Genomic DNA, 14,061 nt, shown 5'->3' with positions numbered 1-14,061 from the left:
TTGGACATGACAATTTTTTAAAAATTTTAATTTGTACTAATTAGTTTATACATGACTGTAGGGGACATGATAATTCTATCCAGCACTTCCGGTGTGACACCTTAGATTCTCTGGCCTTTGCCTATCTCTCTAGAGTTCTGTTCCTCTTCCACTCTAAATGCCAACATGACAACTAACTTTGGCTCCAGGACATATTACATGGGAGGTAGCTGGTAGGTAGTTTCTTTATTCTGTCCTCTGATGGGCTATTCTACAAGAAGGATTTCTGTACAGGCTATCCCAGGTGACCATGTCTTTTGGCTAAATTGGTAACACAGTACCTTGCAACAGTTTTCTTTTCCACCACTCACACTGATATGGGGTTATACTCCCCAGTGAAGCTTAGAACTTAGGCTTTGCCTCATGTTTTTAAGTGAACTTTGTCTAGGATTATGGGAGTACCGTAAATATTTAGTAAATTGAAATGAATAAAAATCAAACCTAGGTTAAAAGGAAGTTTAAATTTTTAAAAAAAATTTTCTGTGTTTCAGAAGGACTTGAGCTAAACAACCTCTTGACCCGTTCACCTTATGGCTACCTCTGGATCAGAAAGTATGGTGCTGAGAGAGAAATCAACAAATCAAAACCTATTTTATTGATAGTGAAGGCTCTACCAGATGACTCAGAATATGTCATATTTTCAAAAGGCTGATTTAGTACAGGAAAAGAAAGCTTTAATTATTCTCAGTGAAAAAAGACCAGGTTGTGGTCCTGAAGTTCATCTTTTCCTTAGAGACATAGCTCACTTCTAGATGAGTCATGGCTAACTAGGTACCTCCATGGTTAGGAAGAAAGTTCTTCATATATTCTGATCTTGGGCTGGGGATGTGGCTCAAGCGGTAGCCGCTTGCCTGGCATGCGTGCGGCCCAGGTTTGATCCTCAGCACCACATACAAACTAAGATGTTGTGTTCGCCGAAAACTAAAAAAATAAATATTAAAAATTCTCTCTCTCTTTAAAAAAATATATTCTGATCTTCATTTTTTTCTTGGTAAGAAAGCTAAAATGTTTCTTTAGTGTCTATCTGATATTAATGGATGTGTGGTATAGATGCAAGGCTTGAAAGACTGAAAATGTAAGGCTGTTCTATTAAAAGGACAAAGAAGAGAGAAGGGAATTTTAATTATTTCCGTGTTTGTTTCTACTCTCTTGCCTTTAGTGACTGAGAATTGTTAGGAACTTACAAAGTAAGCTAAGAAAAATTGGTTAAGACATTCAAGAAGTTAAAACAAATGATACCTAGCATATGCTATATATTTTAGTGAATGCTGGTACTCAGGGCCAAGACCTTTGTGCTCTTGGGAAGGCATGCAGGCATTATTACTATTTTTATTGTCATCAATGTTATTAATAATAAAGAAGATTGTTACAGAAATGAAAGTAAGGAGGCACTGGCTATGCTGACCTGCATGAAACCTTTTGCAATTTAATGAAAAAAGACAAGAAAAGACATTTCAAGCATGACCTCTGTGTGTGTGTGTGTGTGTGTGTGTGTGTGTAAAATTGGGGCCAAGTAACTATATTTACAGGTAGCTCTTTAAAGGATTACGAGGTCACCTGTATCCAGAGTAAATTAGGACAATTATAAGTTTGTAAAATTTGACAACTAAAATGAATGAAAAGTAATGGTAAAAAGCTTTAAATAAAAAAATCATGAAATGTCTATTTTTATCAAGGTATATATGGGGAAGATTTATTATAAACCAACTGATCAGACCTATGACTCATATCCAGGGATGTTACTGGAACTGGCTATTTGGTCTTACCATCACAGGAGGTAATGCTTGATCTCTTTACTGACCATAAAGATGTTTCAAAATCAGCGACACAAGCTGTTTTCAGTAGAGTGCACCGAGGCCAGATGAAGCGACAAACGTATTTAAGTATTTAGTCCAGCTAAGATGTGGTGTTTGTTTGGTTTGTAGCTTTGTTGTAAGGGGAGAAATGCAGAAACATAAAGCCATTAAAAATGAGGAAAGAGAGCAGTGGAGCATAAAGAACAGCAACGAATCCATATTAAATGGGAACATGAAGAGGTGGTGTGGTGCTTCATGTTGGCAGAGATAGAATGAGCGTGGATTCACATCTACACCTATTGCAGTCATTTCTCAATTGTCTGGTGGGAATCCTAGCCAGATACAGTTGATCTGGATAGAGGTAGCACTCTCAAGCTGCATCAGTGTGTTGAACCCTAAATGCCATATATGGGACAAAGGAGGGTCAGCTCTAAGCAATCTTCCTGGCTCCAGGTTCATATATCGGAGAAACAATAGGGCTGGCCTAGTTTTGAGATTATGCACCACAACTATTCTAGTTATGGCCTATAATGTTTTCAGATGTCACAAAATGTATGTATGGTAAAGCTCCAATTTCATTTGAAAGAAAAATAACTGAAGTCAGTACCCTACAGCATAAGCAGCAATCGGTCATTAAGCTAGATGACTTATCTGTGGAATTAATAGGTGACATTTGGGGGAGATGATTCATTTATTTCTTTTACTTTGTCAACTCCTTTGAAAGATCAGTGAATCCACTCATTGACCTTGAGTCTGGGGCTGCCATTGTTGCAAATGTACCTTCTACAACTTGATTTTCTGTAATCTTAATTACTCAGGAAAAACTAAATGGTCCTTTGATCCTGGCATTTCATTTTTAAATTTGTAAAAATTAGTTATAATTCTGTAACTCTCACTTATAAGTTATGGCAACTGTCCATTTTTCTTTTCTTTTTTAACATGTTTCATGGACCATGCTTCCTCTTCTGACTTTGGACTATGTACAACTTAGCACTCAATCTAGGGGGAAGATGTAGTTACAAAGATTAGCCTATGTCTTTCTTATGTTGTCTTTATTTTTCATGTTATTGCTTCTGCTGTGAAATACAATCCTAAAATCCTACATAATTAATCAAAACTGTTTTCAAATATGGTTTCTATTAATTAGTCTCTTGTTTCTCATTTCTAATATAGTAATTTCCATTGAGTCCTTTAGTAGGTCCAAGAGCTTAAAACATGAGCAGTTGTTAAAGGATGCCTCAGATTCCTAGTGTTCTTCCATAAAGTGTACTTAAGAGAATCTGAAAGTTTATTTCCAGAAGCCCAGTCCCTGGCAGAGACAATATTTATGGCCTCCAGACATCATAAATACTGTAGGTTTTTTTAAATCCCACCTGAATGGTATTGGGTCAAAGAAGCTGGAGGCCAGAGGTGAAGAGAGGAAAAAACATTCCTCTGAGAAAGATATGTTTGGTTTTCCAATGTTTGGAAAAATTTGTTTAAATCTACTTACAACTAATTCATTTCCATTTAATAATTACTATACATATCTATTATTCTCAGCAAAATCTGATCTAGAGGAGTTAGCAGCAAGTTATTCCAAAGTCTCGTACTAAAAAAAAATAATAGAAGATTCAGGGGAATTTTTCCTAACTAATGAACCTACTTGGAAACTAGACGTCTCAGAACAGACCTAGGATAATAGTTCCCAACCTGTTCCTTGTGCTTTGAATTACAGAGACTGATGGTGAAATGGTATTAATGATAGCTTGCAGAAAAGGACACTAAACAATGGAAAGATGGAAGACTAGAATGGGAATCTTTTGTATTATTTGTTTGTTTTTTTTCCTGGGCGTAGAGCTGCTGTAATACAATGGTGCCATTTCCTTGCTCTGTTTCCCCCAAAACTTGGAGTACTGTATGTTATAGGTTGAATTGTGTCCCACAAGAAGATTTGTTGAAGTCCTATTGTCCAGTGTCTTAGAACAGGACCTTTTTTTTTTTTTGAAATAGCACATTTACAGAGGTAATTGAATTAAAATGAGGTCATTAGGGTAGGTCAATATGACTAGTAACATTATATTAAAATGAAATTTGGACACAGAGACAGACATGTATGGAGGGAAGATGTTGCAAAAACACTTGGGGAGTACACAGTCAGGTGAAGATGGAGTCAAAGACTGGAGGTGAAAATGGAGACAGAAATGGAAGCTTTGCTATCATAAATTAAGGAACGTGCGGCACCTCCAGAAGCCAAGAGAGACACATGGAGCAGGTTCTCTCTCACAGCCCTTACCAGGGACCAATCCTGCCAACATTTTGCTTTTGTAGTTCTAGCCTTCATAACTGTGATAATAAATCTCTAAGCCTGCGGTACTTTCTTATAGCAGCCCTAGGAAATTACTATACTGTACTTACATCAAATTTAGGAGTTTACAATCTTTCCTCTAATCCTTTGCTGTTGAAAAAAAAATTTTTTTCTAGAGCTTCTAACCTATTCTCCTAACCCTATTCTCCACCCTCTTTTCTCTGCATAGCTGTAGACGAATGGAAAGTAAATATAGTCTCTGTTGAGAGGATTCTTACTTATTAGAATGGCCAAACTGTGTAAGTGAAGTGAATTGCGTGTGGATTGTGATGTAGGTTACTTCCCGTCAGGACCAGTAAAACATTAGGCCTTAAGAATCTCCCAGATGAAGAAATATTGACAGATCTTAACTATGGGGAGGGTGTTGCCAATTCAAAACAGAATATTGCTTTTCTCCAAAGAAGATTCAAAGAGGGAGTCAACAGCATTAACCTTCACATCAGCTAGTCCAAGATGAAATACTAGCTTGGGCATCGACTAATCGAGACCGTCTCATCTCTTGTGTTCTTGTGTTGGGAAATAACTTAGTTCAGTATCTTTAAGATTTATTCTCTTTGTACTTGTGCTGATCACATTCATTGAACTGCGGATTTTTTACTGGAGCCAAGAACTATATTTTCGAAGCTGCGCTAGTGATAGGTAGAGTGTCTTTCAGTCTTTGGAGTTAGTCCAGCCAACTTAAATATTGAAGGGTTTCTTTATGGTGCTCTAGGGACATTTTCATTATTTTCTGTTCTCTGCGATCAGCTGAACCTAACCACTGCATATGAATGCTTTTCTCAGATATGTGTATACTCATATGCATATATACGTTTTAACTTCAGTTTATGTTTCTATACAGAGAGAACTGGACTTGTAGAAATCCATTTGCATTTTCCTGAGTAATTTATACCATCACAGTCCTTTATCAGTTAGATATAGTTGACCCTCCTCATTACTATTAGAAGTGCTCCCACTACCTCTACCACTTAGTGGGTATTTTCTAAGTGCCATGCAATATGACAATTGCATTGTCTACATAGTCACCTTTAGTTCTCTCAACAACTTTATGAAGTATATGTATTTGTCTCTGTTTCATGACTAGGATACCAAAATTTAGAGATATTAAGTAGCTTGGACTAGATAATCTGGATCTTTCTGACTCTAAAGCCTATATTCATATCCATTCAGTCTCAAGTGTACTATTGGAAACAAAAACAGTATATTCAGACAGGGCAATACCCTACTCTGAGAGCTCAATTTCAAGTTGATAGACATTAGTGCAGAACTAACACGCAATGAGGAAGTAGTAGAGTGCCCCTGGGTCTGCAAAATGCTAAAATGGCAATAATGGAGAGAGGCTACTCTTGGCACCAAACAACCAGCTTCCCCTTAGTGTGTACCTCATACAGCCATAGGCAAAGACTGAGAACCCTGTATGGTAAGGTCCTGATACAGGAATTGAACATCCAGAACAACACTATAGGGGCATTTCTAGGATGTGCAGAACAGGCAGAAGAGGGTTGGCAAACTTGGCTGACTTTAGAAGAAGAGGAATTGGATGGGTTCAGAATAGAGGGAACTCTTTTTGGCCACCTTTGGTGAAGAAGGTGTATCACGAGTTAATAATAAGAAACCCATACATGACTGTTTTAAAACATGATTTTTCTCATGGAGAGTTGTGGTCTGTGTTTCCTCTTGAATCTGGGCAGGCTTGTTTTGGCTAAAGAGTATCATGGAAGTTATACCATATCACTGAGGTTAGGTCATAAGTCCTTGCAGCTTCTGCTTTGTCACTCTTGAGCCCTGAGATTGCAGATAAGAAGTTCAACTGCTCCAGAACTGTCATGTTTAAGTGTCCTATATACATGGTTGGGTTGACAGTCCTGGCTCAATTTAGCCACCTTCCTTCCCTTAGCAACTGTCAGGCATGTGACTGAAGCCATCTGTTAGCTGCATACAGCATAGTGACCACCATCAATATCATGTGGAATAGATGAATTATCTAGCTGAGCCCAGCCCAGATTCCCAACAGACATCAATCATGAAATCTAATAAAATGGTTGTGGTTTCAAACTTTTGGGTTTCAGAATAATTTGTTCCATAGCAACAGATTAGTAGAACCCCCAAGGATGAGATTCATGGTTTATTATTCCAGTCACTGACCTGGTAGAATATTTGCATGTAGAATTCTGGGGAGAGATCTCAAAGGGCTCCTTCTCAAAAGAGGAACTGTGGGAGTTCAGAATATATTGATGCAGTTTTATTGAATGATGCTGGCTACATGGGAAAGTAGTCTGCCAGACCAGAAATGGATTATGAAGTTAGACACATAAGTACTGTGGTTTGGACTCCAGCTTTAGGTCTCCTCCTGACTTGCTGTCAGAATTTGGGCAAGTTTTTCAGCCTCAATAATGTTTGGTAATAATACCTGCCCTATGTACCACATAGGGAAGAAAATGTGGACTTAAGAGCTACTATGTTTGAAAACAATTTAAAAAACATGAAATGCTACATAGACACATTACTTCTCTGTTCCTTCCTAGAGCTAAATTTATACTGCCGCTTAGTACTTATCATGTTGTATTTTAGTTAGGTGAATGCATTCATCTCTTCTCTGTTCCTTACACATAGAATAGTAAAGAGCTCATAGTAGATGCTTAATAAATATTTGTTGAAAAATGCTTCTTAAAATTAATACTAATAAGGAAGATTGGAGAACTCTTAGAGATTAGTGCTGATTTTTTAAAAAATAGTGTTTTAGTATAAAAGATGTTATAATCTATTGCCATTTTTTAAATCTTCTAATGCATTTAATAGAATACCACATATTTGAATTTGATAAATTTCATAAAAAATCCTGATGAGGTCTGTCATCCAGTGGTTGCATTTGGTACAATACTTACTAGTTCTGCTTTAAAATAGCAAGAAACTTGGTAGAAGAGAAAGATAGAGGGAAAAAATAAATATGTGCATTGTTTTCATGATTAGTGAATACAGTGCTGTCCAGAAGGTTTATGGCCTGGAAAATCAACTTGCTAGAAATATCGAGTGTCCTTTACTGGCAGAGAAATGCCTTGGATGCTTCGAAGAGATACAAAGGAAGTTCATGGAGCAGTGCTGTCTTAATTCAACTAAACAATCACCATGCACTTCCACTGAGGAGTACAGTTTAGACATGGCAAACTTGGGCTCCTTTTCTCTGGAATCTATAGTTCAGTGGGAACACATCACCGCTTAACTTGCAAACTTAGTTTGTGAAACAGTGGATCCATTCCAGTTCCTTTGCTGGAACTCAGGCAGAGAGTAAGTGACCAGGCTATTAAGCAGTGAGAAGTCCAGCACATTAGGCCATGAGTAAAGGCCAGAGATGGGACACTGTTTAGAGAACAAGAAAAGGAGGGAAGCTGGGGAGGCAAAAACAAAACACAAATTGGAGATCCAGTTGTGGAGAATATTCAAAAAGAAAATTGATTTACTGAACATTCCTTGTCATTATTCCCTAAATAATAGAGTATAACAACTATTTACACTGTGTTCATATTTTAAGTACTTTAGAGATGATTTAAAGCAGACAGGTGGCTGTGCATAGGTTTTGTGCAGATACTGTGCCATCTTATATAAGGGACTTGAGCATCCTTGGTTTACTATGTGCAGAGGGTTCAGGAACCAATCCCCCAGGTGCCGCAGTCTGGCTGGGCACAAATAACCGAGCCGCCACAAAGCCTTGTAGGTTCAAACAGCAACTCTTTATTCCCGAACTCTCACCGGCACTCTACACACACTTCCCGGGAATACACTCCCTCCACCGGCTCCGTGTGTCAATTCTCCCGGAACCCCCGTGAGACCTCAACGAGAACTCCAAAGTAGCAGGCGCCCAAGGCAGCGGAGCAGGGTCACCTTTCAACCATTCCCTCTAGCAAAATGCCAGGCGTCATTCCGACTAAACTGTGGCTCTCAACACCCAGGAGATGATTGTATTTGGTTTTAAGAAACTTCTATTTAACATGCAAAATTTCTTCATGCCAGAGGCAGCAGTATAGTGGGATAGAAATGAGAATAAACTTTAAGCCACGAAGAGCTGAGTTTAAACTCCAGTTCTTTCACTTTGTTGCCCTGGGCAAGTTACTTGACATCTGTGAGCTTTCCTTGCTTCATTCATAAAATACCTTAGGGGTTTGTCATAGATGTACCAAAAATGAGTGCAAAATAGCTGACAATGAATGGTGGTTATTCCTCATAAGCCAGCACATCTGATAGTCAAAACTCCTGTATAACAAATGCTTTGGGAAGAAGGGCCAACCAGAAGAGTAAAGAGGGGCTAAAGAGAAAGGTGGACAGCCCTTCAACATCTTGTCTGCATCTCAGTTTGTCTAGAGCAGGGTATCCATGAATTTGGAGAAGAATAAAAAAAAAAAAGCACCCCCTCCAAAACCCAACCCCCCCCAAACCCTCAAGTCTTCACTTACATGGAACTCTAACTAAAATTTCACATTTCCTCTTATTATGTAAAAATTCAAGAAGCTCCAGTACTATCATCAGTGTATGTAAATTCATCAGCAAAGCTTAGATATTTTCATATCACATTTCAGTGGCTATAGATATTTGAAACTATCATTTTTACTAATCACTGCTTTAAAATTATGAGAGTGCTCTTGCTACTGCCATTGCTATTTTAATATGTTAATAAAAAGCACATGTATTACTGTACCACAGATTTGCTCTGAAAATATTTTTATAACAAACTGTCAAGATAATTAGCCCCTTTGCAATCCTAGTCATTTGTTTTGTGTATTTTGAAGAGTCCATAGATTTTACCAGATGATGAAAGGGGCCATACACAAAAATTTTGTCTAGAGCAAGAACCAGATGGGTAGTGTGGCTGCTCAGAGCCACTGAGGGGTTTATCTTTTTTTCTGAGGCTTATTGGTAGTGATATCACTGTGGTCTTCTATAAATCAAGAAAAAAGAAAGGAAACTTCTCTATATCTTTATCTCTACATATATGTATTTTTCCTTCCTCATTTTCCCATCCAGGGTGGTTATTTTGAACAAAAAAGATAACTGCATCAGTGGAGTATATTAAAAAAGAAAGTTAAAAAAAGACTGTCATTCTGTCTAACTTTGAATAGCACATCTATTTTTTATGTATGGATAGGAAATATTCAATTTGTCCATTGGGGAAACTGGGAGGAAAACCAGTTTATAATTTTTTTTTTCTGAAACAGTTGATATATTCAAGCTGATTATTCTAGTCCCCCCATCTGTAAGATAGTCAAGATGTCTGGGAGGTGCTCTGCCTGGCATCCATAACTTTTCCAGCTACTTTTCTGGGTCTCTCAGGCATGTTTTATTCTGGAGAGCTTGAAACGATGCACTGCATACTAGGAACTGTGGGTCCTCTCAACTACTGTGTTTGAGGATGCAGTAGGGCAAGGTAGGGGAGGAGGGGTAGGACTGGTTGTAGAGAGAATAAGAAATAAAAGAGACTAAAAAATTTCACAGGCAGTTTGACCTGGAAAGGATGAACTAGACTATAGTTTTCACATTTTTATGCTCATGTACTCATAAAATAAATTTGAAAGGTTCTTTCAGTTGACATCTAAACTTTTTTTTATCACAAATTTAAATAGTTTCCAAGTATATATTAGATGATGGACTGAATATCCTATCCATGATTAAAATATATTTCCATCTAAACTTTGGAGTTCCAGATTTAGCTCATTAAATTTATGGATAGTGTCCATCATATAAATTAATTGGCAAAGCTAGTCCTTATTGTGAAGTCATTCTGCCAATTTGGATTTCCTTTCTGTCAGAAAAAAAAAATATTACTTCATTTTTTAATTCAAATGAATGTTTTAATATGCAACCCTTTGGAACCTTCTTGCTTCTGATTTTTACTTCTAAGAAATGAAGGAAGGGAACAAGAGAGAGAGGGAAGGAAGTAGGAAAGACAGCTGGCTCAGAGGTCTGCCTTCATTATTTCTTTCTGATGTTCCCTTGTTTTTTTCCTGCAAGTCCTATTCCTCAGTAGGAAGCCATGGAATTTTTCACATGCTCTAAATAATGAATCTGAGTAAGTTTGGGGTGGGTGAAGACTGTGGTGGTCTGCTTTTCTTTTGCAAAGTAGGAAAAGGACAATTGGAGAAAAAGAAAGTCCTTGTGGCACCATCTTAGTCAGATTACTTTCAGGGAAAGAGGACATACTGGAGTTGAAGAGTTGATGGGTGATTTCCCAAAATACTTCCTGCCCCATGGCACATGTCACTGCCCCAGTTTGAAGACCCCTGAGCTCGTTTAACTCTATCATTTCTGTTGCAACTTACCCCAATTCATTTTGAATTAATGAATTGAGGGGCAGAGTCCAGAACAATCTCCTGATCCTGAACTCTTTAACCACTGTGTTCACCACTGAACTGGGTAGCCTTGGGTCATGTGGATTGAAATTCTGTGATCACTTGGAAATAACCATGTTCAGTGAATTATCCTTATTTTTTCTTTATAACCCACATTATCAACTATCCTTTTTTGTTCCACAAAACATGCATGTTTTGGCGTTTTTCCCCTCGAAAAAATTCTGCCTATGATCTCTAGTCCCACCAGGGAGAAGGAGATCACAACTTCTCATTTCCATGCAGTCCTTACCATTGACAGTAGTGTGGGGAACAAATACCTGTTTTGAAGTAGAAAAGCTGAACAAATAGATAGTTCTCTTTCTTGGGTTCTGAGTTCCATTTTCACACCCCACTGGAGTGGGAAGGGGCACACCTGGCAGTAGGAGATGGTTGGGCCAATTGTATTTCCCCTGCAGGCAGGAATTTGCATGGAAATTGCTGCTGTATTGTCAGGACTTTTCTAAACATTTCACTAAAGAATTATACCCAACATGGGAGTTTGCCCTCTGGGCTGTCTCTGTTGGGCCAGGAAAGTGAAATTCCTTCATGAGAAAGGACTTGCCTCAAAGTCCTCAGACCCAGAAATCACATGACATCCCAGTAGATTTTATCTGTCTCTAGAGTTGCCTGTAAATATTGAAGTGCTGAGAGGGAGCAGAGGGTGGGGTAGGATTTTAATCTTTATAACTGGAGGAAGTGTTAAAGGAGTTCTCTCACGTCTCACTCACTGGTAAAGTGGGTCTCTCCAGGGTTGGAGGAAGACAGTGGGAGCAAGGTAGAATCCCTCAGTGTGGGCTGAAAGGGATGGAAACTGTTCTGGGGCATGGACTCCTGCACCTCTGTGGGGAAAACGGAAAACTTGGGCCAAGGTTTCAGCCAATGTGAACAGTGAAGATGTTTTTGGTTTTTATTTTTATTGTATTTTTTTTTTGGTAAATCTGAGTCTACAGGGCAATTCTATCTTGGGTGCAGGATGGATCTATTTTTAACATCTTTGTCTTATTAAATGACTAAAAATTGTGACAAACTGAGGAAAGAGGGCTGCCAATGCCTTTGTGTAAGTGAAGAGTTGGTTTCTGAGATGCTGGATAAATAGCTACCCAAATTCCTCAGAGAGCTTCCTGTTACAGCTTGGTTCCTCAGACAGGGTCAGTCACCAGGAGGCCCTGCCTGCTTATTCAGAAGAGAGGTTAGAAGCTGTGAACTATTTATGTTCCCAGGAGAGGCTGCATCTACACTAAAGATCCTGTAGACGGACTAGACATGTGATCGTGGAGAGATGGAATATTGTCAGTTGAGAGCCAGAATTATCTTTAGTTCTTAGTAGCCATTTACCTTAACCTAACTGTTATGATTTGGATATGAGGTATCCCCCCAAAGTTCACATGTGAGAAAATGCAAGAAGATTCAGAGGAGAAATGATTGGATTGCGATAGTCTTAATCTAATCAGCAGATTAATCCCATGATGGAATTAACTGAGTGGTAAGTGGAGGTAGGTGGGGTGTGGCTGGAGGAAGTAGTTCATTGCCCGTGTGACTATGGGGTATATATTTGTATCTGATGAGCGGACTCTGCTTTCTGATAATTACCTGAGCTTTTTCCCTTCACCACACTCTTCTGTCATGATGTTCTGCCTCACCTCCAGCACTGGGGAATGGAGTCGGCCTTTTATGGACCAAGACCTCTGAAACCCTGAGCCCTTAAATAAACTTTTCCTCCCCTAAAATTGTTCTGGTTGGGTCTTTTTAGTCACAGTAGTAAAAAAAAAAAAAAAAACTGACTAAAACACTCTTTTAATGAATAGATAAGTTTCTCAGAATGTATTGCTAGGCTTAGCAGCTGCCTAGCCCCAACAACCCCAAAGCTAAGATGCTATAGCGTCTTACCTACTGGAGCTTACCTACTTGTCTGAAGTCTGCCTATCTGATGCTCCCACCAAAGCAATTGGTAAATGTATTGATTTATGATTTTTCTTTTGTTCTGTAACTACAAATGTTCATGTAGCCTCTTTCATAGTGGAACATGTCACTCAGGGTAACTAAAATCTGTGTCCATGGTCATTCATATTTGGCTAACAGTACACTATTTTCTTATTTCCTTTAAAGCAGAGTCATTATTTTATGTCAACCAGGTGTGAGTGGTTTTATAGTTGTGGAGAGGAGCTGGGGCCTGAGGACTGTGGGATGGTTGAGCAGGGAAAGCTGACAGGATTCTTCACTTCAAGATCTTAAAGAGAAAAGACAGTATATATACGGAGTGATGTCAAATGGAAATAAAAAATATATTCAATTCAAATATAAGCCATTGAAATATTAATACTTATAAAGTGCCCACAGGGGACAAAGGAGTTTACTAGGTATAAGGTTTAAAAGTTTTACTCACTTTGATTTTTTTTTCATAAATTGCTTTGTTGATTTGGGAGGTTGGATCTTTTTATATAATTATTATAATGGAATTTTGATAAGAGGATGGATAGCATTAAAGTAGGGAGGGAGGGTTTGGATTGAAGGAATGAGGATGATTTAAGTCATAACGAGAGAAGAAGGCACAGACTGTAGGAAGAGAGAAACGGAGGAATAATCTACCATGGGAAAGAGGAAGTGGATGTTGGCTGTAGGCTAGGCAGGGGTTGTAAATGGGCAGTCTATAGGTCATACCTGCAGGTCTGTAGTCAAAGGCGACGTGTCACATGTGACTTGCATAATTTAAAAATAATTTGAAATTGTTTATGACATTTGGAAGCTCAGAGACTCACACCAAAATATGGGCTTTTGAGGTCTCCAGAAAAATCAGAGGAACTAGAAACACCTGCTACAATCCTGCATGGTAATAATCAGGTTACAATGGAAGGTGGCTGGCTCCTTCTAGGAGGCAGGAGTTTGACAGTTTGCCTCGAACTCCTGATTGCTTCTTCCCTGACCACCTTACTCATTTGCATCACTTACTCTTCCCTGTGGACATTTAGTTTGTGAACTTTGGACTTAGCACCCCAGGCCCAGAGAAGGGAGGCTTTTTCATTGCCTGGCTTACTGGTGTACTGCTGGTTGAAGCTGAACAGCTTCTTGTTGACTCCTATGGTCATCTGGTGGGAGTAACTTCCTGAGAGCTGATAGGTTTCAGGAAATGCTACCCACAAATATGGCATCTTGGCATTTCAGGAAACAGCAGAAGTAGGAAAAACATTCTCACCTTCCCTTTGCCTTCTCCCCTGAAGCAGCTCAAAAAACCTTCATTCCAAAATTATCTCCTTGTACTTAGAGGAAAGAAATATCCTTATCCCCACAAGCCATAGAAGAATCAGAACAAACAGGCCTTGCTAAGTCCCCTTTCCCAGTTTATTCTCCTTAGCTTTGCCCACTTGGTTCAGTCACTTCTCCAAGACTGTCCACTCTTCAAATTGAAGCATTAAAATACACAAGATTTCCTGCCTCTATGAAGGCACCTGTGTCACATAAAATTTATCAAGTGAATTTGTGTGCTTTTCTTGTTATCTGTCTTTGT

At 38.7% G+C, this 14,061-nt stretch overlaps 1 pseudogene; it reads right to left on the bottom strand.

Moving 5' to 3' along the window:
• Nucleotides 1-13,705, bottom strand: part of LOC107136725 — a 107,747-nt pseudogene extending 94,042 nt beyond the window's left edge.
• Nucleotides 13,706-14,061: the final 356 nt, after the last annotated feature.

The sequence above is a fragment of the Marmota marmota genome, unplaced genomic scaffold, assembly GCF_001458135.2.
Source record: "Marmota marmota marmota unplaced genomic scaffold, marMar, whole genome shotgun sequence".
Taxonomy (NCBI): domain Eukaryota; kingdom Metazoa; phylum Chordata; class Mammalia; order Rodentia; family Sciuridae; genus Marmota; species Marmota marmota.
Note: the sequence above shows the minus strand (reverse complement) of the source record. Positions and strands in the feature narration are given on the sequence as shown.